Genomic DNA, 24,618 nt, shown 5'->3' with positions numbered 1-24,618 from the left:
AAATCAATGAAATTTACCAAATATATAAACAATCTAAAACTGCAAATACCTACCTTCTTTAATCATCAGAGTTCGAAAACCTTTACTTTGGTTTTTTTATTATTATTCTATATTTACACACATACCTTAGAGAAGATAATTCGCTTCTAACTCTTCTACTTGAAACAACACACTATACGTCACAGCCAAAGACTGGTAAAGACGACAAATTGTCTTGCGTCGAAAGCGAATTAAAACCTACATGGAAACGTCGATTTTTAAATGTTTTTTTTTGATAAAATAAATAATATTTGCGTGTGGAACTAAAGAGCCGCAGCTTCACATCCAAAGAGCCGCATGTGGCTCGCGAGCCTCAGGTTGCCGACCCCTGGCCTAGTGGAATACAAAACCTTATCAATGCAATGGAATTCGATAATTGGCCGGATAACGAGCCGACAGGTGATTCAATTTTGATATTAATATTTCAATCAGCAACGGATGTGTTTAACGGAAACCTTCAAACAGTGAAAAACGTTTGAAAATGAACTTCTTAATCAAATTAGATCTAACGTTTCTCGTAAGATAGAAGGCTAAAATATTCACGATTTCCATTGGATTGTATTGAGATTCTTTAAAAGTAACCAGTTGCTGACCCTATACAAATTTCACTCAAGCAAGAACACGCTCTTTCTATAAAAATGCAATATACTAACACCAACAAACTAACACGCCTCTCAATCAACAACAACAATAAAAAATCCCCGAGCACATGCGATCTATAATACCTCCGTAAGCTTCCAGTTAACGTAATCGGGGGACAAGACATTAGCGGCATTTCGCTTTTATTTCATGCGTAATCCGACCAAGTAATCAGTACCACGCTACTCGCCGCCTTGCGAACACCGTCCGAGTGAGATATCATTATTACAGTCAGTGGTTGCATCAAGTGGGTTCCAGTTGACACGGTTCCAATATTTGTTTTGTAAGCCGCAGTTCTACCTATATTTTTAAACATTTCAGTGTCAGCGATATCGTATTATTGTTTTTGCTTTATTTTTTATGTTCACAGGAAGTTCTCTGTGAAGTTCAATTTGTTTAAGCATATATAAATAAATAGCTGTACGAACAACATAAGTAAAAATCGTAATTTTTTTTTATGAAAATGGTGGAAATTTTGATTTTTTTAAAATTTTTAAACTATTAGACTTTTTAAATTATTTCAATCAGGGAATTGTTTTGGGGATGCTGTGTGAATGGACATTTTTGTCCCATGTATTGGTAATGTAATTTATTTCATGAAACAGTTTAAAACATGTATTTAATACTGAATGGAAATTATTGTTGGGCAAATTGAGAATCTTTCTTGAAATATAAAAAAAGTGGTCCGTCGAGCCGGATACCAATATTACGACACCATAATTTTACTTAGAGAGTAATTGTTTTTATTGAAACCGATAGACAACTTTGATAAGGTTAACTTTGCATTGCCACTGCTAGTATGTTTTGTGTGCACGTATGTAAAAAAAACTATCGAAAGTGAATTGCTCGTTTATCAGCCCGCAAAATTAACAATGTCAAGCTGTATATTATCATACCTAGGAATCAAGACTAAAAAATGCCTTTTTGAATAGTGTCGGTGTTGAAAAAAAAATTATACACTTTGTAAACTATGTGTAAAATCAATTTTATTCATATGAACACGCCACCGGTTTCGACATAGGCATGCCTCCGTCTTTCATGGAATAATTTGAAAAAATAATCGCGCATCGATTAATTTCTACAAAAAGTAAAAATAATCGTTGTGTTTCCTGCAAAAGATTTTGCAATTTCACGGCCATCGTTACAAAATAAATGGAATGTTTATCGAGTTGGAATTAGCGTTAAGAATAGTCGGTTAGAATTTAATAATGGAATTTATGAACAACATGTTATGTTATAACAAAAGTGATTCCAAGTGTAAAGTACACCTTGTTCAATTAGTTTTACCATCTGTATCTAATTCACATTTTCAATAAACCGAAATTATCTCATAGTAGGTAGCTTCATTTATTTCTAGCTGAAAGTCATTGTGAAAGAATTGATACAAAGATAAAAATAATTAATTAACTTTTTTACTGTGTTGTATTACATTGGTTTACGGCAGAAAATTTGTTGGTATGCCATGCTCTGGCGTAATGAAATTTGCACATCTTTTACTGGCAGGATTTTCTAGGATAACACGGTCACCTCGCAACCTACCTACCGATGTAATTATTAGTCAATTTTAATTTCAATTACTGAGATTCTTGCAAAATCGGGTAGTAACACTACATTTACTAGCATATTTAAAACTTGAAGTTTAATTTCGTTAAACAGCGCACATTTGAATGTAGTTGTGCACACCGATAGTGGTTCAAAATTGTTCAAAATCATGTTGAACTTCCGCCGCAGTCCCCTCTTACCCCGAAATTAATCTACGTTCCAGTACACTACTACACTAGAACATTCAATAAAAAATTTCCACTGAACTTTTGTCTGAATTATTTGATTTTTTTGTAAGATTTCTTCTCAGATAACTGTGTTTTGTCTAGTTTTAAATATACTTATCTATCTATTTATATATAATAAAAAAAATCTGTAGTAGACAGCGGCGTTACGGACATCGGTATTTGTTGTTTTTTATAAAAATTTTGCATACTTGACCTACAAAGCAAGAGGATGGTCACTCACTCAAGTCATATTTCGAAAAAACATGTGTGAAGTTCGGACGGCACCGGGGACTTCAACTACTTTCATAATAAACCTACAAAAATATATATTTTCAGCTCGCTCCAGTGACATAAAAAAAATGCAGACAAATTCCTTCTTATGGCCTCAATCTAAACATTGTTTTTTCATCGCAAGTTCTTGATAAAAAAGAGGTAAAATTCCATAGCGGCATTTTAAAATATATTATAGTCACCGATGAAATATTTGTATTGTGTTCTTGACCGCTCTGTGTAGTTTTTATTGTTAATTGCACAGTGCACACTTACAGTTACACTTAAAATAGATATTATGAACTGCGTTTAGTCACTTGGTTGATCAATCGATTATCAGACGTATCAGTTTCTTGTGGTTTGAAATTAATTCTGAATTGTGATATCTGTTTAGTAAGACCACGAATGTTTTTGATTTGCTATTTGCTCAATATATGTCTTTAACCGCAATATGTTAGCTAGCCAAAGTAATAAAACAATATCGTTGTTGATTTGGACATAAAATTTATCCTAGGTACTTCGAATGATATGTGGTTCAGAATTGAATCAAATAATATACTTATCATTTTGTGGATTGTATAACGCCATAGTGTAACGATATATAAATCATTTTGTTGATTGTATAACGCCATAGAATGAAACAATATACAAAACATTATGTGTATAGTATAACGCCATAGAACGTAACGATATATAAATCATTTTGTGGATTGTATAACGCCATGGAATAAGACGATTCATAAAAATCCATGTTTATTTTTTTATTTATCCATAAGTTAATATGAAGTCATTGTAAATAGAAATATTTGAACTAAAAAATACATAATTGCTTTACGATTATTAATTTTCTTTCTCTATACGATATACTACTATATATTTACTCTGTTTAATATTTTATTTTGTTAAGGCGATGCACTACGTCGTGTAATATTTTTAATTGAGCCGCTATCAATAACACCCCTTACGTAGATGGCGAAAAGGTTTAAATTCCCGCTTAACACCATCCGCCTGTTTTGATTTATGCAAAAAAAAAAATGGCCAAAAAATACCTTTTATTTTATTTTGTGGATGTTCAGGCATAAATATTTAATTTTTTTCCGATCATTTTATAAATAACTTAATTTTCCACATTATACAATTAAATCATAACCGAAAATGAATTCGTAAGTGGGAGATTTTGAACTTTAAAGCAGTTTTCATAGGCCTATACATAATTTTTTTCTGGGCTTATAAAAAGACTTATATAAATAATAATCGATTATTTCAAAGGCCAAGATGTATTCTACTCGCAGTATTTAATTAAAGCATCTGAAACATTTCTAGGCGACCAAATTTTCAAACCAAAAACACATGATTTTGCATTACTACGTATGGCATCGCCTTAATTATTATTTTTTTTATTTCATTAGTAGCCTTTCCACCCAACTAAGCCTTGAATTTCGCTGTGAATGTTTAAAATTAAAGTGTTAATGTTTTTGCACATCCCAATGGCAATTTCATTAATGTGATAATTGTTAACACTCTTTAAATGTTCCAAACATTAAGTCAATAAATCACCGTTCTTGCACTTGAATACGATAAATATACTGGCCAAAGTAATACCAGAAATAAACAGATCCAGTAATCTCAAAATAATAAAAATTGAGAGCTTTTACCAAGATGTTTAAACACATTATGCTTAGGTTATGAAGATCGCAAACAAACATTGGTAATCATAAAAGAAACCATGCATTATTTCGGAAACAACTACTTTAGATAAGATGTACAGTTTTATGTTTTTTAACCTTTTTCACAACACAAACTGTTGGTTTGACTCTGGACAGCCCACGAAGTTGCTAATACGTGTTTTAAATGAGTTTTTAGTTACGAAACTGTAGCTGTCGGTAACTTAAGCAAACAAATTACTCATTAGTACAGAAAACAATGACTATTACTTACCATAGGTAATCTTATCCCAAGGCATACAAAAAACAGTGATAATGTAAAATAAATGTGTATTTCAAAGAAAATTGACACTTAACTTAAAAGTAATCAGTGATTTTCCTTTTAAATGTTCTAAAAAAATGCGAATAGGAAAGTCCAGAAATAAATACGACAACTATACATTTGAAAAAAACTATTTTCTGAACCATTAAAACAGCCGCAATCTTGAAATGGAACGGAACGTACAAACAAATTTACAGACAGACAAAATTCAATATGGTTGAAAATAAAATACGGTCTTACGTAAAAAAAATTCATTGCATGTAATTAATTAGGTTTCTATTAACAATTCCAAATTATTCCGGTCTCAGAAGGTCTAGACTTAGATTAACAATAGTAATAATTGTTCTTGGTGCGAATGATATCGCAATCTTACCAATTATTTATATTTTTCAAAAGATGTCGTGATAAATATTGTGCAAATAGAATAACTCTTGCTGAATGATATCTATGAGAAATTAGTGATTACAGAAATGCTTCAGCTTCAACTACTTGTTGTATTTGAAGCGAATACTTCATAAAAAACATTTATATGTAATTTCTGAAAATGCTATGGTTCAATCGCAAAGGATCTCATTACACTCGAATTCATTTACTAAACGGCCATTGTCCTTTTAAATAACTTTATTTTAAAAATGGCTATTAAAGTGATTTCTGTTAAAAATATTACATTTATTTATTTATTTAACGCCCAGAGGGCTTTTACATGGTTGGTAGTATAATTAACTTGACAAACACTTTGAAACATAAAAAATAAGAATAAAATTACATTTGATAAAAGCTATGCAACAAGTCATACAAACACAAGAAACAAAAACAGAAAATTACAGCTACTTGTTGGTTTACATGATTTGTTTAGGAGTATTGTTGAAATAAATGTTTTAAATGATCCACAAAACTTGCCAAGTTGGTATTGAATAAGTCAACATCACCCAAGTAATGATTTCCCATGGTATGAAGTCGTTGTATCGGAGAGTGGGCAATGTAGTTACGCTTATGTGTGCTGCTGTAGAATATTGTATTTTGTCGTGTTGTTACTGTGGGTGTATGAATGTTTATAAGTTGCAGGAGTTCACAACAGTCGAATTTAGAGTTAAGTATTTTGAATAAGAACGTTAAATCGTTTATTTTACGTCTATCTTCTAATGTATGTATTTTTAGAGTATTTAATAAGAAATTGTATTTTAAGTCTTCGGCAGGGATATTTAATTTAAAATTTATAAAACGTAGAAATTTTTTTTGTATTCGCTCAATGTTGTTTTATGAATTTTATAAGATGGAGTCCAAACTACTGAGTTATATTCAATTAAACTTCTTACTAGAGATACGTATAATAGTTTAATGGCTTGTAAAGAATTAAAGTTTTTAGTTGTTCATAATAGATAGGCACTTCATCGCTTGTCTAAATTCTCCAAACACTTGCAATTTTGAATACAATCACTTAAATTCAAAGCAAACGTTTTACAGTTCATTGAACGGGAGTCACAGACAGAGGCATAACCGAAATTAGTATTTTAAAGTAGGTACAAAAAAGTTTCAATACCTAAATTTATTGTTTTATTAAATAGTGATAAATTGAGAATAAAAGATAATTCATTATGTTTTTCTTAGTTCTCCTTACTAGGGGGCCTGTGTTTAGGCGCTAAGTAAATTACGCCAAAGTGCGAGTGAAATTAAAGCAAATAATAACGGACAAGATACACACTGTAAGTCAGTTTACAAAATGTCTGAGAGGAGATTTATGTCAGACCTGGCTGTACTACACAGAGTTATTAACAAATTAATTGACAACACTGCCATCGTCGCCACTATTAAATTCCTTGTATCAATAAGAAACAAAAATAAAAAAAATGTTAAATGCTTCTTCAATACATACACAAACAACTATCGACAAACTAACTAACCAATAGGATGCGTGATCTAGGCAGCATGTTTGGGGGTACTATGATATATTTACTGACAACATTTATAGAAATAAACTAAATTTATTCCAGCACTTTGTTAAATCCTACAAATTATAATAGTGATGGTAATGTAGTTTTAGTGATCATGCGTTCATAATTTAGGCAATAATTTAGAGGAGACCATTCATAGAATTAAGCGTAATCTATATCAGCACCGATATAGTGAATTCGATTATCCTAAAGGAAATGCTCCGAAAGCATGGTTATTATTATATCTCCGAAGCAATATGTTAACGAATGTCGCTTGGTCCCGTTTATTTCAATTTAATCGTGGGCTTGTTCAATTTCCAACCTTACAATCGCTCGCCCTTTTGATTTTTCATTATTGTGAAATCCCTTTCCCGTGAATTGCAAATTTCTGTAGTGTGTTTCGTTCTCGAATTCTCGGTGGAACAACTATTGCCAACTGCGGTACTCTGTGTACTCCTGCAGTGGTTGCATTTAATGCAGTTTAATGTTCACTGCGCTAGCCCGCATTTAAACGACATAATTAATACTTTTACTTCTTCGGAAGTCTGTCCTATTAACAGAGATTCGTTATACGATACCAACTGTCACTTGCGTTTTATCACGTGAAACATGTTGTGTTTTATGAATTTTATAAAAAATAGTCATTAAAAATGTTAATCTTGGGTATGACACTATCAAGTATAGAAGTGTTAGGTACAGTAGGAACAATACGAAATATGACGTAGTGTCGTATCGCGTCTATGACTAAAAGAGGTAGACGTACGTTGTGTCATTTCACATCTCCTCTATAACAACTTCAACAGATATTTTGTTGAATCACATCTTCTCTAAAACGACGTTAACAGACGTAGTGTCGCATCACATCTCCTCTTAAACGACGTCAATAGACGTTGTGTTGTATCACATCTCCCCTTAAGCGACGTCAACAGACGTAGTGTCGTATCACATCTCCTCTTAAAAAACGTCAATAGACATTGTGTCATATCACATCTCTCCTTAAGCGACGTCAATAGACGTAGTGTCGTATCACATCTCTCCTTAAGCGACGTCAACAGACGTAGTGTCGTATCACATCTCCTCTTAAACGACGTCAATAGACGTTGTGTTGTATCACAACTCCCCTTAAGCGACGTCAATTTCTTAGATCCAGAGTGTTTTATTTCATGATGGAATATTTGTATTGCATTAGAACTTATCATCCATAGCCTCTAGACTTAGTAATATAGGCTTTTGACTTAAGTCTAGACGTATCGGGTTTAATTCCTGTCATAAACATATAATACAACATAATTAATATGGTCAACAGGTTTTTCCTGTCACGTCTCGGTCGGTGTCTGCCAAATGTAATTTAGTTTGATTTTCATTACGAAAATGGCAGTTAAGCTGTCGAAAGAAAATCACCATTAATAATTTTCCAATTATGAAAAATAAATTGCACGGTGCGAGTTTTTCCGATTGATATAAGTTATAGGTTATTTGATAACGTTTATCGCTTACAGATATTTAATTCAAGTCACATATTAAGAACTATACTTTATGACGTTGTCCCTAAAGCAAATGGCAACATCACACAATATAATTAATTTAAAATAAGTATCGTTGATTATATTTAATCATTCAGGCCTATGGCATATTGAACGTTATATTTCTTAAAGTTGATGTCAGAAAATCAAAGATTTTGAGTGTATTTCCATTTCTCAATCATATTCAAATAAATGGGATATTTCTTAACAAATACGAAAAATAAAAAAAACTATTTTTGAAAGGTCATGAAACATGTTTTTCAATTTTATTACTAGAAATAAACTATAATTTTTAATATATTAGAAATAATCTTATAATTTTAAATATATTAGAAATAAACCCATAATGTTTAATAAATTAGAAATAAACTTATAATTTTTAATATTTTAGAAATATACTAATAATTTTTAATATATTAGAAATAAACTTATAATTGTTAGTATATTAGAAATAAACTTATAACTTTTAATTTATTAGAAATAAACTTATATTTTTTTTATTAGAACTCAAACAAAAAAGTGTCTCATCTTTTGGTTTTTAGTCTAAACACTGAACTTAAATCACAGAAAACTAAAAGAATGTAATATTTTATTAAACAAAAGTATTATAAACATTACTGCCACCTCAATTTTTGTCGTTTCATTTAAAAATAATTATTTTAAAAAATTCACAAAGTACCATAATTTTTCTGGAATGCGGACGGAGCCTGGTTAATTTCCATATATAAACCTTGATGTTTTCTCTTTATAACGTCGTTTAATTCACATTTATAGCAATGGCGGTAAGGGAGACAGAATGATTTCTATTAAACCATTTGAGCTGTTCCGAAAAGCGAACAAATTGGTCATAATATTCATTAATAGCTGGTTGTTCCCAAAACCGAACAAATTAGCCTAAGAAGTTAAACATAATAAATTATATGGATTATATCTCTTATCTTTAACTCCTACTCCTGGTTTGACAAGGAAAAGGTTCCATGCCGCCTGCTAAAACCTGCTTAACTTGGTTAACACAGTTTAAATGATTTCGCATGGCATTGAATAATTAAACCATTAATTGTCGCTGTTATGTAACTATATTCACCATTATATTAAGTGTACAAAAGGTGCATTCAAGTAATTACAATATTAAATAAAAGGCATTGCTGTATTATTTTTTTTATTTTTTTTAAAGAAAGACAAACATTCCCGGGTAAGCAATCTCTTACTACCACCATAGTATGCGGAAAATTTTGATTGTGTCGTGATGGAGGACTTAGACAGCCGATGAATTGAACTTTCGACGCTTTGGGTGAGACCCAGACGTGATGCCAACTCGGCCACTAACCGATCTTAATTTTACTATTTGATGTTTTCTGATAATTGCTTGAAGTTATAATAATTATCAATAAAAAATTGCATAAAGTTAGAGTTACTTTCAGTTAAACTCAATGATCAAACGTGAGAAAGGATATACCTTTCATAGAGTCCTTCCGTCGTGAATGATCTTTAATCCTTAACCTTTACTAATGTGAACAAAGGCTTGCGAAATAATGTTAGATTTGCCAAATAGGCCTTCATCGACTTCATTCAGATCGGACAATGACATGGCATTTCCGCTAACAATAACCGCGGAGATTGTATTAAATAATCATTATAAAGTTCACAATATAATAAACAGAAAAATGGATGTTTCCTAAATGCCGAAATAAACAAAAACAAAAACAAAATAAACACTAAATTAATTTAATTTTTTTAGAATAATTTTGTGTTGAAAATATAATTTTATTGTGTACGTATCGCTTGTCTGAATTATTAACAAAAAAAGACACAATTTTTATAATGACATTTTAAACTAAAATTTAAAACAAATTTTAGTTCATTGAACATGGAGAATTTCACGCAGGAGCAACGCACATCACAAACAACCAAAATTAGTATTCGTTTGTCTGAATTATGTACATAACAATCAGATAAAATTTTGATGACACTTAAATTTGAGTTATTTGGTCGTGAATAATTTCACACAGGAAGAATGCACATCACAACTGAAATATTTATAGGACACTGCAATGCTGTCCGAAACGTAGGCTAAAGAAGGAGCGCAACACGGCATAACACCCCAAAAACAAATAACATACAAAAAAAAATAATAATACTTTTGGCCGTGAAAATCTTAAATCATATTTGAAATATTTATGTTTGATAATATCAACATATTGTATATAAATATTTTTTTAAAGAAGCACCATAAAAATATAAATTATGCAACCTTCAATTTATTGTACAGTCCTACAAATACATCTCTCGAATTATGGTTAAATCGGTTTCCGCTGCGGGATTCAAACCCCATCTATCCGGCTGCCGTTTGGGTAATATTCGCTACGGCATTCAAACCCAATCTATCCGGCTGCCATTCAGTCGGTATCCGCTGCGGGATTCAACACCCATCTATCCGGCTGCTATTCAGTCGGTATCCACTGCGGGATTCAACCCCCATCTATCTGGCTGCCATTCAGTTGGTATCCGCTGCAGGATTCAAACCCCATCTATCCTGCATTTTGATCGAACTTGATGTTTTTGTATCTTTTGTTAACAATACATTCCATTTAAAACATAAGCAATTTCCGGCAAGTTATTATTTTTTCAGTACTAGCAAATCAATGGAAATTGTATAAGAATGAAATAAAATATTAATAAATCAATATCTCTTATCTTTCTTCGCTATGTTGTGTTTTACACATCGGTGTTAACTTTTAATTATTATTCTAGAATTTTACGACTCAACCAAAATTATGTCAGAAATTTAACGTATTTTAAAAATCCGGTTACTTGCAACGAATATTTTAAACTGTGTCCGTATTTTACGATACTTTCTCTGTAAACTGGTTTAAAAATTGGCGTACCTACTTGTATATGTGAACATGAATCAGCTAGTGAACTGGCCGTTACAGAAAAATTGTATCAGATATTGCGTAAGCGTTTTTACTACTCGCGTTCGAATTCGCAACAATGAATTCAACCGTATTCTTAGGAGTCAAGTGTAGTATTTCACAAATGAAAGAAGGTATTGCATGTATTTCTATATGAACTCAATCAAGTGCTTATTTTGTGTTATGTATACCATGATAAAGTGTATCTGCCAGTAAGTCTAGTACGAACGATCGATAAAGTCATCTAAGGTCAGTTTGCGATATTTGCGAGCACGGTCAGAATACGAATCTAACAGTCGGGAACAAAAGCCGCTGCTTTTAGCCCGACCTCAAAGATGTCGGATAAGCTGTCAATATGCACAACTCTTTGGACAATATCGTTTTTTATGCAAAATAACTGCCTTATTAATGAATTGGAGTTGAACTAACTAAGCTCTTAGAACTGAAAGAAATCGTATGCCCGATCCATAGACTCACTTAATTTTTTTTTTTTTATTTTTTTTTTTTGAGTACATAAAACAGGCATGGTGCCCAAGAATTAACATACATGGATGTTTAAATACATAATAACAACAAAAATAGTAACAAAATGAATAAGCTAAATATCCAGAAGTAAATAACAAATAAGAATGGGTAAAAGGTAAATACAAATATGTTCATATACGATTTGTTATTGTCACACCTGTACTGGTGAGACACTGATTAGGTAGGTACAATGTTGCTTCTCATTAAATAAAGGGTTTCATCACAATATCAGCTTAATATGATTAAAGGTAATACATTTTTTTTATTCTTAGATGCGATCAATATATTTCGTTCCAACTTAGAAAAATAAAAGTTGTTAGTTACGACTAATAAAATTGATTCACGGACAGCTTAGTGGAGGAAAATTTCACAGCTCATAAGTGCGAAATTCATTTGGTATCAGTCACGAGTGCTGGGATGCAGTTTGCAGGATAAAACTTACTCTACAACCTCCAACCTCCTGGTGGAAAGAGCATTAAAAGAATAAATAAAATCTTAAGAAACAGTTGAAACTAAAATGAAGAAATAATTAAAAGATGTGGAAAAATTAATTGCTAAATCAATTTACTAAACTTAATTTATTTTCTCAACCGAACTATTTTTATGGTATTTTGCACTCGATCTTTTTCACTCTTTCAATTTCTTTAAGGTCTTAACAGTCATCATCTTTAATATAGTATACACTTCTAGACATGATTTTACATTCTTTCTTTTTTTTAAATTTTATCTTACTTATTACTCCATTTTATTATACTTTTTCCACGAAAACTTTAAAATACTTTGTTTAAAAGTTTGTATTTTGTGTAGGTATAATTGTAAAATTTTAAATCACAAAATATATCAAAAATTATTGTAATTGCACATGTGGAATCGTGGAATTTTTTTTCTTTAAAGCAATTTTTTTCAATTCTACAATAATTACTTCTTAATTATTTTTTTATCTTTGTGTATTTTTTTATTATTTTACTAACCTGCATTTGATAAATGTTAAATTTTTAATTATTATCCAAATTTACACTTTTCATTAATCCGTCTTCTTCTTATAAGGTTTCCAAAATCATTTTATGTTTTTTGGTAACTTTCAATTATATATTAATATTATTTGAAAGCTGCCATTCAAATGAACATCAATTAAAAAGTAGCCATTGAACGCCAGCGCAATACGTTGAGTATGTTATCTACAATATCCACTTATGTGTATAAAACAAAACAGACTGTATTGCGAAATTAGGTCAGATATCTAGAACGCAATAAACACTTTTACAAAGTGCCCTGATGACTGTTTGGCATGACTGGACACAACAACCAGAATCAAAGTCAAGCTCAAGAGAAATTCGTTTGAATTTACCGACGATCGAGAGTAAAAGTGGTTCTCCATTGGTAGTTGTATTGACTACGCGAGAATTATTAACGTTTACTTGAAAACTTGCCAATAGTAATAATTTACCATATCTAACACCTTATTCGTGCAGCGTTGATCAAATGAGTTTAATAAAACAACATTATACAATTAAAGAGAAATTATTAATTCATAATAATACTAATTTAAAGGGGAATTCAATGAAGTTTGGTTCATAGATTTTTTAACAGGCTAGACAGGTTTAACACAGTTTATTAAAAAAATATTTCATAAATACATTGAAAAAGAAATAAAGAAGTTAGAGAGTTTCATAGAAAGATAGTGTCAATGGAATAAAACCACTGAGGATATATCTTTTAATAGCTTTTGTCCAGGCTTTTTGTTTGTTACTAGAAGTTTTAGGTTACCAGGAAATGCTTTGTATCGCATGTATTGCGATGTATTTATTTATTTATTTTGTAAGAAACAAACAGCTTTTATATAATATGCAGTGATAGATATAAATATACAAGTTAATTGTAGTCAAGCCACAGAAGTTTCTTATGTTTAAGTGCATTAGAAATGAAGTTTTAGTTTCTTAAAATTAATTTGGTGTTAAAGGAAGGGGAGAGGAAGAGGAAAATAGGAAGAGGATAGGAAGAGGAAAATAGGAAGAGGATAGGAGATGCTGCCGATACATTCCATACTCTCATATTAATAATCGATCGTACGCATTACTTCATATCGACATTTCTTTAGGTTATTACCAAAAATGTCAATGCTGTAAAATTTTTTATTATATTGTGCACATTTGCGAGGAATCGGGGAATTTTTCCGAATGTTTGTTCTACACGAGGGTACATTAAATAAATCAGATTGTCGGGTTGATGTAGACGGAATATGAAAATGTATTAAATTGGTAAGTTCTGGTGAGACCAGACCATTATTTAGGATTTTAAATAAGAGGATTTGATCAAAAATTAGACGTCGTGTTTGGAGGGAGTTAAAATTATGAAATTTAATGGATTTGGTATAATTTGAGAAGTGTAAGTTTAGTTTATAATTTATGTGTTTAAAAATTTTTTTTTTAATTCTTTCTATTCTTTCGATATGGGCTTGGTATAAAGGAGTCCAGATCGGTGTACAATGTTCCAGGTGCGGGCGAATATATGAGGTGTAAAGGGAATATAGAGTGTTTATGTTGTGGAAGGTTATTGTAAGGAGTTATTTCCAAAATTAGTGTTGTGGGTAGATGACGATAATTGTATTTGATTTTGTGATTGTTTGGTGCTGCAGAATTAATGGCTGATTTGATGTAATAATAATAATTTATCCATTTTACAAAATATAAAAATCACATTGCATAATGTCTATGGTTAAATCAGCTTTTAAAAGACAACCTATAACTGCATACAATCAGTTTAATTGTGTGATGTTCACAATTAAATCTCTCAAAAAAAATGTTTCCAGTTAAATTAAAAAATATTCGTTTTAATCTCCGTTCAAGTGGTTGATTAACTTTAAATATGCATAAAAATTTGCACGTTAATTTATTTATATATTTTTAAAACATTTTATTGATTTTGTACCGTTGCAAAACACGACGTGTGTCTGGAATACTGTGTCATATCTGAACGACTCTTAATAACAAGTTAATCTTACCTCACACGTTATTGATTGAAACGAAAGTAAAACACAGCCACGCCCCCGTTCTCACCGTTCTTAGTTTCCCCTTTAGCAGCGAGTTTAAAAATTCTATATAACCTTCTACGTGAATGGACAATATCGAAAGTGACAAGCAATGACTTTCTGACATTTCTATTGGCCCAGAGAATATTTCTTATCGAATTATGTCTCCGGAACTGCACGTTATAATTTACGAACAACTTTTATATCTAACTATGACTAACTATATAGTATATATTTTATGAATAACTAGCAAATTTAAATGTGTACTAAAGTACCGGATTCTAAATAATTATAAGCAATAATTAGTCGCCTGAAACATCAATACAAATTGAAAACATCTTCCGCCAAATGCCGCCAACGGGAATTGTTTCCTTTAATTATTTGTTATCCTTTATGCTATGCATAAAACCTAGACTTATAAACATTAGCTTATCATTAAATAACAATACCTGATTCTAAAGTCAAATATCTTTATTTTTTAATCTAGAATGGGATAGGCACCTACATTTGAAAATAATTTCTAGGTTAAGTTGCGTACATTAAGTAGTGATCTTATTTGATCATTGGAGATAGTAATTAATCGATATTACTTTTCGAAATGTTCTGATGAATGCAACCAACGATTAAAAAAAGTTTTTTAAAACTTCAAATAAGTTCTGCAAGTTTCATCATGATTTATTTTTGGTGTGTTGTGCCGTGTTGGGCTACATCCTTCTTTAACCAACCCTTCGGACAGCATTACAGTACAGTGTCCGTCATCAGAGTAGATGTGTAGTCACATTATTATTACTTTGATGATGGACAATGTAACGCTATCCGAAACTTTTGCTTTAAAATAAGGTAGCGCAGAGCGGCATAATAACCCAAAAATAAATCATGAAAATACTTTAGGCCGTGAAAATTTCAAATCATTTCTCGGGAAGGTTTGTTTATTTTTTACGCTTGGCAACTGCTATAAATTATTCAAAAATACTAATTTCTATTGTCTGTTATATTAACTCAAATTTGCTTTAAATTTAAGTGTCGTTGTTTGAAGAATATCAAAATCATCCTTCGGTATTTTATTTTTTTATTTCATCACCAACACATCTTCAAAAAATTATTTCATGATTTCAAACTATCCACGTCTTTTCAAAGTTTTTTCACAAGTCTGCGCTAGTATATTACTAAAATTCTATGACGTTCTTTTAAATAATTAGAATTTTTTTACTATCAATAAAATGTGACGGTTATCTACTCAATTCGCATATGGCAACTATTTAAATACGACAAAGAACATAGAGACATGTCTTTAAGGTTTGAAGGTGGCAACAATACTTTTTGCGTACTGAAAGAGTCTGGAGACCAATACGTATATTTCATATGACCTTGTTGACAATAGCACACGTTTAATTTATTGTCAGTAAATTTATTGACAGCTTTTAATTAAAAAAATAAATACTAATGCATGAATATTGTAGGTTAATAACTTTTCATTCCAATGATACTATATATCACCACAATGAACAGGTTTCAATTTTTTAAAACCCACGCGTTAAAATATTTTGTTCCTGAAAAAGTGACCAACGATTTATTTCGAAAGAATTTTCTTAATACAAAACATTAACGCGCGAATAGGTAGAAATTTGTAAACGAATGCCGGTGTCATTGTTGAACATTTTTTATTAGTTTTTGGCAAATAGTCTTGCAAATGTTGCTTTGAGCATGAATTAAAAGGAAATAAAGGGAATTAAAAACAACTTCAAAACGTAGTAAGGTGTTCACATATTCGGTTTGTTTATCGTTAGTTATTTCTGTTTCAAATTATTCCTGTTTAAAATATAGTTCTTTGAACTCAAAAATTTTGTTAATTGTCAGTGTCAGTCAAAATTGTAACTGATTGTTTGAATAATTCTGACAAGCGATAAGTACCCACCAATAATGTAATATTTTGAACAGAACTATTTCAATTGCCATTTAACTGGAACTGATTTATCAAGACTTCGGACTATCCCGTGATTTTAAGGGGACTGAAAAAATTGTGATTGAAATAGTTTTAAAATCTCGTTTTTTATGTGAATATTTCACAAGAGTCCCAACTGCTCCCGACTATCTGAAGCTAGATCTTTCTTAACATTATGATCTTGCGAACCGGGAACCCGGAAATCCCGGACCTTTTTCGGCACCGTAATCACGTTGCTTTGCATGTCATAATCCACGGGATAGCCGGATTTTCTTTATTTTTATTTTAACCATCTATTTTATATTAGCACCATGTCGTTTATTGCAAAACATTCTTAAAATTTTGGGATAAAGACAACTTTTATTTTGGTGGATTTTAGTTAATAACGTATTAATTAATTGACGTATTAATTTAATTATTTGGCTGATACTTTATTGTCTCAATACTTTCAGTTGTGCGCAAAATGTCTTAATAACGGGAATGATAGATACATACATATACTTAAATTAATTTTAGCATTCATATTCATTGAAAAATCATTCAGCTGCAAATAATAAAAATTACAAATTTTACATGCTACCTATGCAATTACCTCATTACTTTCTCTTCAATACAGATTCCTCTCGGACTGTAATCAATCTTTTGATATCAGATCAGCAAGCTCAAATCTTTTTTTGCATAATCGCCTTGCATAACAATGTATATCAGTAATGACGGAACTCAGTAACTGTCAGTTTCACGATGAAAAACCGGTATCATCCAATCAAATTGCAAAGGCATTTATTTTAAATTATTTCAAGCATTTAATGAGAGTTATTATAAAACATAACTTATTTTAGAGCATTAACCCATCCCGGTCGTATTACACGGAATGCTAGACTGTAAAGGTAGAAACACACTAGATTGACGTACGTTACATAAGCAACGCATCTCGTCACACGCAAAGCACACCCACGCTTCCATCGCTGCGCCGATCTAGGCTATCCAGATCAGAGTGGGACGTGTAAAGATGGAGGGGGTAGCGTCACGCCTTAATAACAATTTTATTGAAAGTACGCAATTCTCGCGTTCCGTGACATTGCATATAGCCTGATGAAAGTATTTGAACAAAGTTAATATTTTATTTTTATAATAATAACTTTTGGTAGATATACCCATCGATGAAATATAATTATGATTGATGAAAAATATATTACTAATAAATCTAAATAAACATGATACATAATAATAAAAAGGTACCGATCTCAACTGGAAATCGAATACAGAATCTCTGTCTTACCAAACCTTAAAAACCTTTCGTTAAAAGTCATTTACCTTTTTTTATTTTTCTGGGTCATGTTCTGTTTCTTATTTCGTTTAGATATATATCTTAGTCTTCAATAGAATTTTTTACTATAAATTTAATATTTAACAATTGTTACCCGCATCAAGATTGGGCTGATTAAAAATACTCAACTGCTTCATGAAACTACAATCACGCAAATCATCAGAGATAATATATATTTTTTTATTCCTTTTTTGTTTTTATTTGATGCATCAAATTGTGACCCCATTCGACTATTACATTTTAATACTGATTGTAGATTTTATAAATACAACAGATTCATTCATTAAAAATATCACAAGGGTGTCTACTTGCGTATTTTCGTGATATTTTTGTTACGAGGCTTAGGTTAGAACTTCTTTAGTCATCTCTTAATTATAATTTTTTTAATAAATTTACATTGTGCTGGGCTTTTACATAAATCATTAAAGAATATACTTAATTAGCTATCGAAAAGTACATTATTTTAAAGTTTGCATTAATGTAAAACTGATCAAATGAATATGAAACAATGTTATTCAAACACGCAAGAGTAACACTAAATAACAACTAAAACAATACTAAAATACAAATCGCTAAATCTGCATTATAAATTGTACGATTTAGAAAATTTTAAGTATGGATTACGCATAATTCTAAAAATGGAGTAGTAAATATATCAATAGTACCACCAAACTTGTTGACCATAGCATGCATCCTATTGGCTAGTGAGTGTGTCTGATGGTTGTGCACGTGTTGCAGAAAAATGTCACACTTTGTCTTGTGTTCCTCGTCGGTACATAAGATTTAATAGTGGCAAATATGGCAAGGCTGTCAATTAACTTGTTACGACTATGTAATGCAAACAAGTCTTAAATAATTCTCCTGTCAGACAGTCAGATTAACAGACAGCTATATTAGCCAGTAATTAAATGCAATTGATTCATCAAACTTAAGTAGGTACTTAATAAATCCAATTGGAAATATGAGCTTATTTTATGTTCCTTAGAAATTTCTGCTGAAATCGTTATAATAATAATAATAATTGGATAATTTTTATTGCGCCGTTTTTGTGAAAAATCACCTCAAGGGCGCTGTACAATTTCTTTCCTAGGATCTACATTTGTTATACTATCGTTAATCGTTATATTAATTTTATATTACTTTACTTCTTAGTAATGAAATTTAGAGCGTTCTCATACAATCTAAAAACTTAAAAAAATTAAGATAGCCAAGAATCTTTAAAGACTTATAAGTTTATCGTTAATATGTAACTTGTACGTAACAGCTTTCACGTTGGTATTTAATGTATTACAATAAAGTTGGTCGATTAGTTGTGGCGTGTATTTTAATTTCTACTTTAGAAAAGGTTTAATTACATCTTTAAAAAAAATCAACCCGTAATTTTTTTTAAAAATAAAACTAAAAAACAGACTTAATATTGAACTGGAGTCGACAACTCTACCATCCTCGCCATATGCCAATTGGGTAGGACCGACGTTTATCTCGTACCTGCTGTAATGTAATCCGATTTCAGAGAAATGTTTATATGCCAGCGTGTGTGGACGTAATTCCCATTAAAAATTGATAGAATGCATTGTCATTGACAATAAGTCTATTTGCCAAGTTTAGGCTCGCTCGGATGTCAGAAAGTGGGTTAATTTCCGAAGACGATTATTATTTAATTAACGAGATCAATTCAAATACATATATTTAAAAACAAAAATTTATTAATCGTCAAATATAGGGTTTTCCAATAAGAGGTGTTATTTTGATATTCAATCGTAAAATCAATGGTTTCGTTGCTTGTTTGGCACGTAGCGCCGTCTTATTGAAATTAAACGTTGTCCAGATTAATACCATCCAATTCCGGCCACAAAAATCATTAATCATCTCTCGATAGCGCAATCCATTCACCGTAACTGTTGCTCCAGCCTTATTTTCAAATAAGTAAGGTCCAATGACTCCGCCGGACCATAAACTGCACCAAACAGTCACACGTTGAGGATAGAGAGACTTTTCAACAATAACTCTTGGGTTTTCCGAGCCCCAAATGCGACAATTTTGCTTGTTGACGAAGCCACCGAGGTGGAAATGGGCCTCATCACTCAAGATGATTTGCATTTGATTCACTCAAGTGAATTTTAATAATTTCAATGCGTTGTTAAAGCGTGTATTGTTCCATTTTTATGAATGGCGTAGTTTTTACTTGTCAAATGTCAAAAAATGACAACTTCAAAAGTAACATCTACCGAAATATTATTTATAAAACCCTTTTAAAAATAACACCTCTTATCGGAAAACCCTGTATTAGCGAGATCTATTCAAGGCTCAGTAATTATTCCGGCATTCCCAAAAAAGCTAATTTAAACACCCAATATGTTTATTTATAGTGTTCTAAAATAATAATAAAAAATTGCTTACGAGACTTAAAAGCGCTGTGGGAATATGATTTCCTGTTAGAAAGTTAGTTTAGTCAGCATGTATTTAAAGAATCCATAAATTAAATTTATTTATAAATAAATTATAATTCCTACCATACGATAATTTTTTACATGAAGTTGTTCGACTTTGTCTGTGGTATGCTGCAACTTTATAGGTAACTCTGTTGAATAGAAATTATTTTTTAGATTATTTTGAAAATAGAAAAACCAAAAACATTTTACTAAATTTACAATAAATAACACTTATTTTATTACTTCAAATGAATCTGTTATGAGTCCGCAACGTGTATAAAGTAAATGTGATCAAAAGTGTATGAAACAGTGATTCCTTACTTTATTTGGTGTAAGAAAGTTTTGGTCTCCGGTGACAATATAAAAGTTTTTTTAAACTTAAAAGGTATAAAATCAGTAGGTATTGGATAGTTAGCGTCGATGTGGGGGGTTGGGTGGTTACTGACCAGTGACGATGTCAGGAAGAAATGTTTAAAATTGATTTTGAATACAAAAAAATTTCAACCAAGACCAAAATTTCATTTAAATATTTGACTCCAAGCCAAGTGCGGCCCTTAATTAAACTGATAGAATAATATAGGCTTTGATTTTGTTCGTTGTTACTATAATGTTTTGATTAGTCCGCTGCAATAATAACCATTTACTACGCGTAAACTCTTTTCGTAATATTTTTATACCTTACCACTGATACCACGGGCAGAAATCATAACAATCTGTATTTGTAATCGTAAATATGTATGTTAGTCGTAAATCTCTAGTTCAAGCCGTAGTTGTAAGTCATACTGTAGCGGTATTGTGTAAATACCCACTTGGTCATAAAAATATGTATAATTTTGTCACTAGTTAAAAGTATTAGTAGTAAATCACTAGATATTAATTTAAGTTATAAGCCACTAGCTATTAAACTTAGTTATAAGCCACAAGTAATAAATTAAAAATCTAAGTGATATGAATAGATTAAATGCATAACTTAAGTTGTTGAGAGCCCTTGTGGTGATTTTCTCACGAAAAAGGCGCTATACAAATAATTCAATCACTATTTTTATGATGAAATGCGAAAATATTTTAATTTTCATGAACACGTGTTCCGACATCGTGATAATATGTCCATAATAATAATAATAATAATGTTTATTTCAGCTGGACAGAGCGGTGTGTGCAATGCTCTGCCTGCCATAAAAGTTTACATTTAAGTTAATAAATAAAAATAAAATGAATAAAAAAATAAATAAAAATAATCAATACATTGATGAGCACATTAGGACTTTATGGTGGCTTGAGTGAAATTCTCCATCTCTGGTGTAGAGGCGCTCCCTGCCACTGGGCAACGGCCTGGACAAGAGTGTTGTCCGATCTCTGGTAGCGCTGACTCGTTCAGGTTATTTTGTGGCGCATCAAAGCAGCGAACCCATGCACCCTTTCTTCGGTGAACATCTGTGAGGCGCTGCATCGCCAGGGGAGGCCAAATAGGGCTCTGTATGCGTGGTTGTACTGTACTCGGAGTGTGTTCATGACACCTTATGTGTATGTCGTCCATAGCTCGCTAGTGTAGAAGCTCATACAATATGTTTGGAAAAGTTGCTTCTTCACCGGAGGACTGCATTTGTTGAATTTCCTGGCAAGCATGTTAGCTCGCACACTCAGTACTCTTCTTTGACGTTCTATGTCTTTTTTTATCATTTAGGTCATCGGTGATGACATGCCCCAAATAAGGAGACCTTATTTCGTTAAGGCATGTAAACCCGTTTTTAATCAGATTACCAATAATTTTAAGAGATTGTTAGCAATAATTTATAATACTTATTTTCTACGTGTGTATATACTTTTGATTACTGTCACTGTCCGTAAAAAATGTGACACTAGTTTATTGCTCCCAAAATAAACAGATTCAGTTATGTAATTTCTTCTGCACAGAAACACAATCATAATGAAACGGTAATTATATGCATTGCTCTGAATTGCACCGCAATGTTAAGGATTAGTCTATTGTGTGTAATTGTAATTGAGCAAGGGGCAAACACTGATATCTGACAAGATGATTATTTTGATCTAGATTACTAAATAGGTGTGTAATTTAAACAGTGAAGGCAGCAATTTTATTTCCAAGTCATTTAATTGCATCTTTATTTCATTGCTTTGGCAAATTAGGTGTTAGCGTACATGCAGCGTGTCTGGTATTCATACGAGACAATACCCTAAAATGAAGCTAGAATCTTAACAACGTAAGTGAAGCAGCCGTGCACAAAAATATGCGATGCGCGGTCCTGGTGTATTGAAGAGACCTGCGGTTGAATTTGCCCGAGCAAAAATCTCTAAAATAAAGTGGGAATCTTAACGACATAAGTGATGAAGTCGTGTAAAAACAATATTCAGCGCGTGGCCTGGCCTAATGAACGGAGATAAGGTCTACTTTACCCTAGCAGGCCTAGAAAATCGATCTTTCTTGAGGTTTATTTTAATTATTTCTTATGAACGTATTACTCAAATCTAAAATGTTTCTAGAGAAATCCCTTAGGAATTTACTAAATCATCTTCTAAAATATTAAAATCTGATGCTTACCGCTAATTTGATAGTTGAAAACCGTTTTATAAAATTTTTAATGTTTTTATTAATATTATAGATAATAAATTTACATCCTTGGAGATCCTTCAAGAAATATTTGAGATTTAAGTAAAAATGTTCATTAGAAATATTTAAAATCTGAGCGCCGAGTAAGCCCCCGATATTAGACATTTATATCGCCTTCAAAATGTTAAATAGCCAAGAGTTTACTAATATTTTTTTAACATATTGATTTGACCTGTTTACGCACCTGTAATTAAATTTCCGTGCTCATATAAAACCAATCCTTTAACTCCACTTGAAATCAAACAATGTAAAAGCAATAGGAAAAAGCAGGCTCTTTCTGAAAATAAAGTAACTTCCCTTAATAACTTTTTAAATACCCTTCAATGAAATATACCATTGAAGAAAAAGACAATTCGAATAAATCGAAACGTAACATGAAACAGAACAAAACGCTGAAAAATAAAAAAAGATAACGTTCTTGACTGGGAATTGAACCCAGAATTTCTGTCAAAGGACTTTTCAGACAACAAAAATTTCGGAAAACGTCTATAACCACTCGGCCACTGGGATTTAATTATTTTATGTCATCTTTGTCGGTCTCATATTTCAAATCAGAGTTAACAATATATATTTTTTTTTTGTTCATTACTTTATTTATTTTCATTTCTTTACACATATTATACATATTGATAGATATATAATATAGATATATATAATAACACAATATATAATACCAAATAGTATACACAAGAAATGAAAACCCACTAAGGCACTGCCTGAGTGTGGTAATATAAAATGATTACTATATTTCAAGTACCTAAAGTATAATATACATTAGAAGAATGGTTTTTTTTGTTTATAGTTATTATAAAAAGTAAAGAGAAAACATAATGTACAATAGTTTATAAAGTTTCAGCAAGTGAGTTGTAGAAAGGATCAATAAATTTAAAGTAAAAGCGTTTCAATATCTGCCTCATTTAGCCATAATTTTACCTCTTTAATATATTCTATCTTTTTATTTATCATTTGAGTTTGTAGTGGTAGAAGGTTAAATGTACGAGGACCAATAAAACTGCTATGTGTCTGCATTAATTTAGTATTGGTTTGGGGGGTGTAAAATATATTATTTGTTCTTTTGCTCATTCTGTTTTAATTTATTTTGAAATTATTTTTGTTTTTAAATAAATATTTCATAGTTTGTAATATAAATAATTTACGAATGTTAAATAATTTAGATTCCTTGTATAATAGGTCGGTCGAGAATATTTTATTTTTGTTATATATGACTTTAATTATGTGTTTTTGAATTATTTGTAGAGGCTTAATAAATGTATCAGGTGCACAACCCCATCCTATTATGCCATAAGTGATTGCGGATTGCACCAGAGAGAAGTAGATCATTTTCAATTTTTTAGCGTTTAAAATTTCCTTGAGTCTATAAAATATGTAGGTAAGATATCTTAGTTTAGAAGTGGTTTGATTAATATGTGATTTTCAATTAAGATTAATATATATTGATACTCCTAAATATTTTATATTTTTGACATTAGCGAGTTCGTTGCACGGGAAGCACAATTCTTGATTGCAAGTTGTATTATGGATTCTAATTTTAAGGTTGTCTTTTGGTTTGTTTTTCATGTTTTTATAAAAAGGTAAGTAAAATGTTTTGCTGTAGTTTAAGACAAGTTTTTTGTATTTTAACCATTTTGAAACAAGTGAAATACAT

At 31.1% G+C, this 24,618-nt stretch overlaps 1 protein-coding gene across 1 annotated transcript in view; it reads left to right on the top strand.

The window, feature by feature from the left end:
* The first annotated feature begins 857 nt into the window (after positions 1 to 857).
* The window catches only part of yellow-e (L-dopachrome tautomerase yellow-e), a 100,068-nt gene continuing 76,307 nt past the window's right edge, over positions 858 to 24,618 (top strand). Inside the window, exon 1 of the mRNA XM_089638026.1 lies at positions 858 to 961. The gene's annotated coding sequence lies outside the window, so the exon portion shown is untranslated. The remainder of the gene's footprint in view (positions 962 to 24,618) is intronic.

Source organism: Hesperophylax consimilis, chromosome 12 (genome assembly GCF_061612785.1).
Source record: "Hesperophylax consimilis isolate HC1 chromosome 12, BYU_Hcon_1.0, whole genome shotgun sequence".
NCBI classification, from domain to species: Eukaryota; Metazoa; Arthropoda; class Insecta; order Trichoptera; family Limnephilidae; genus Hesperophylax; species Hesperophylax consimilis.
The sequence above is the reverse complement of the archived record's forward strand: the minus strand, read 5'-3'. Positions and strand labels throughout refer to the sequence as shown.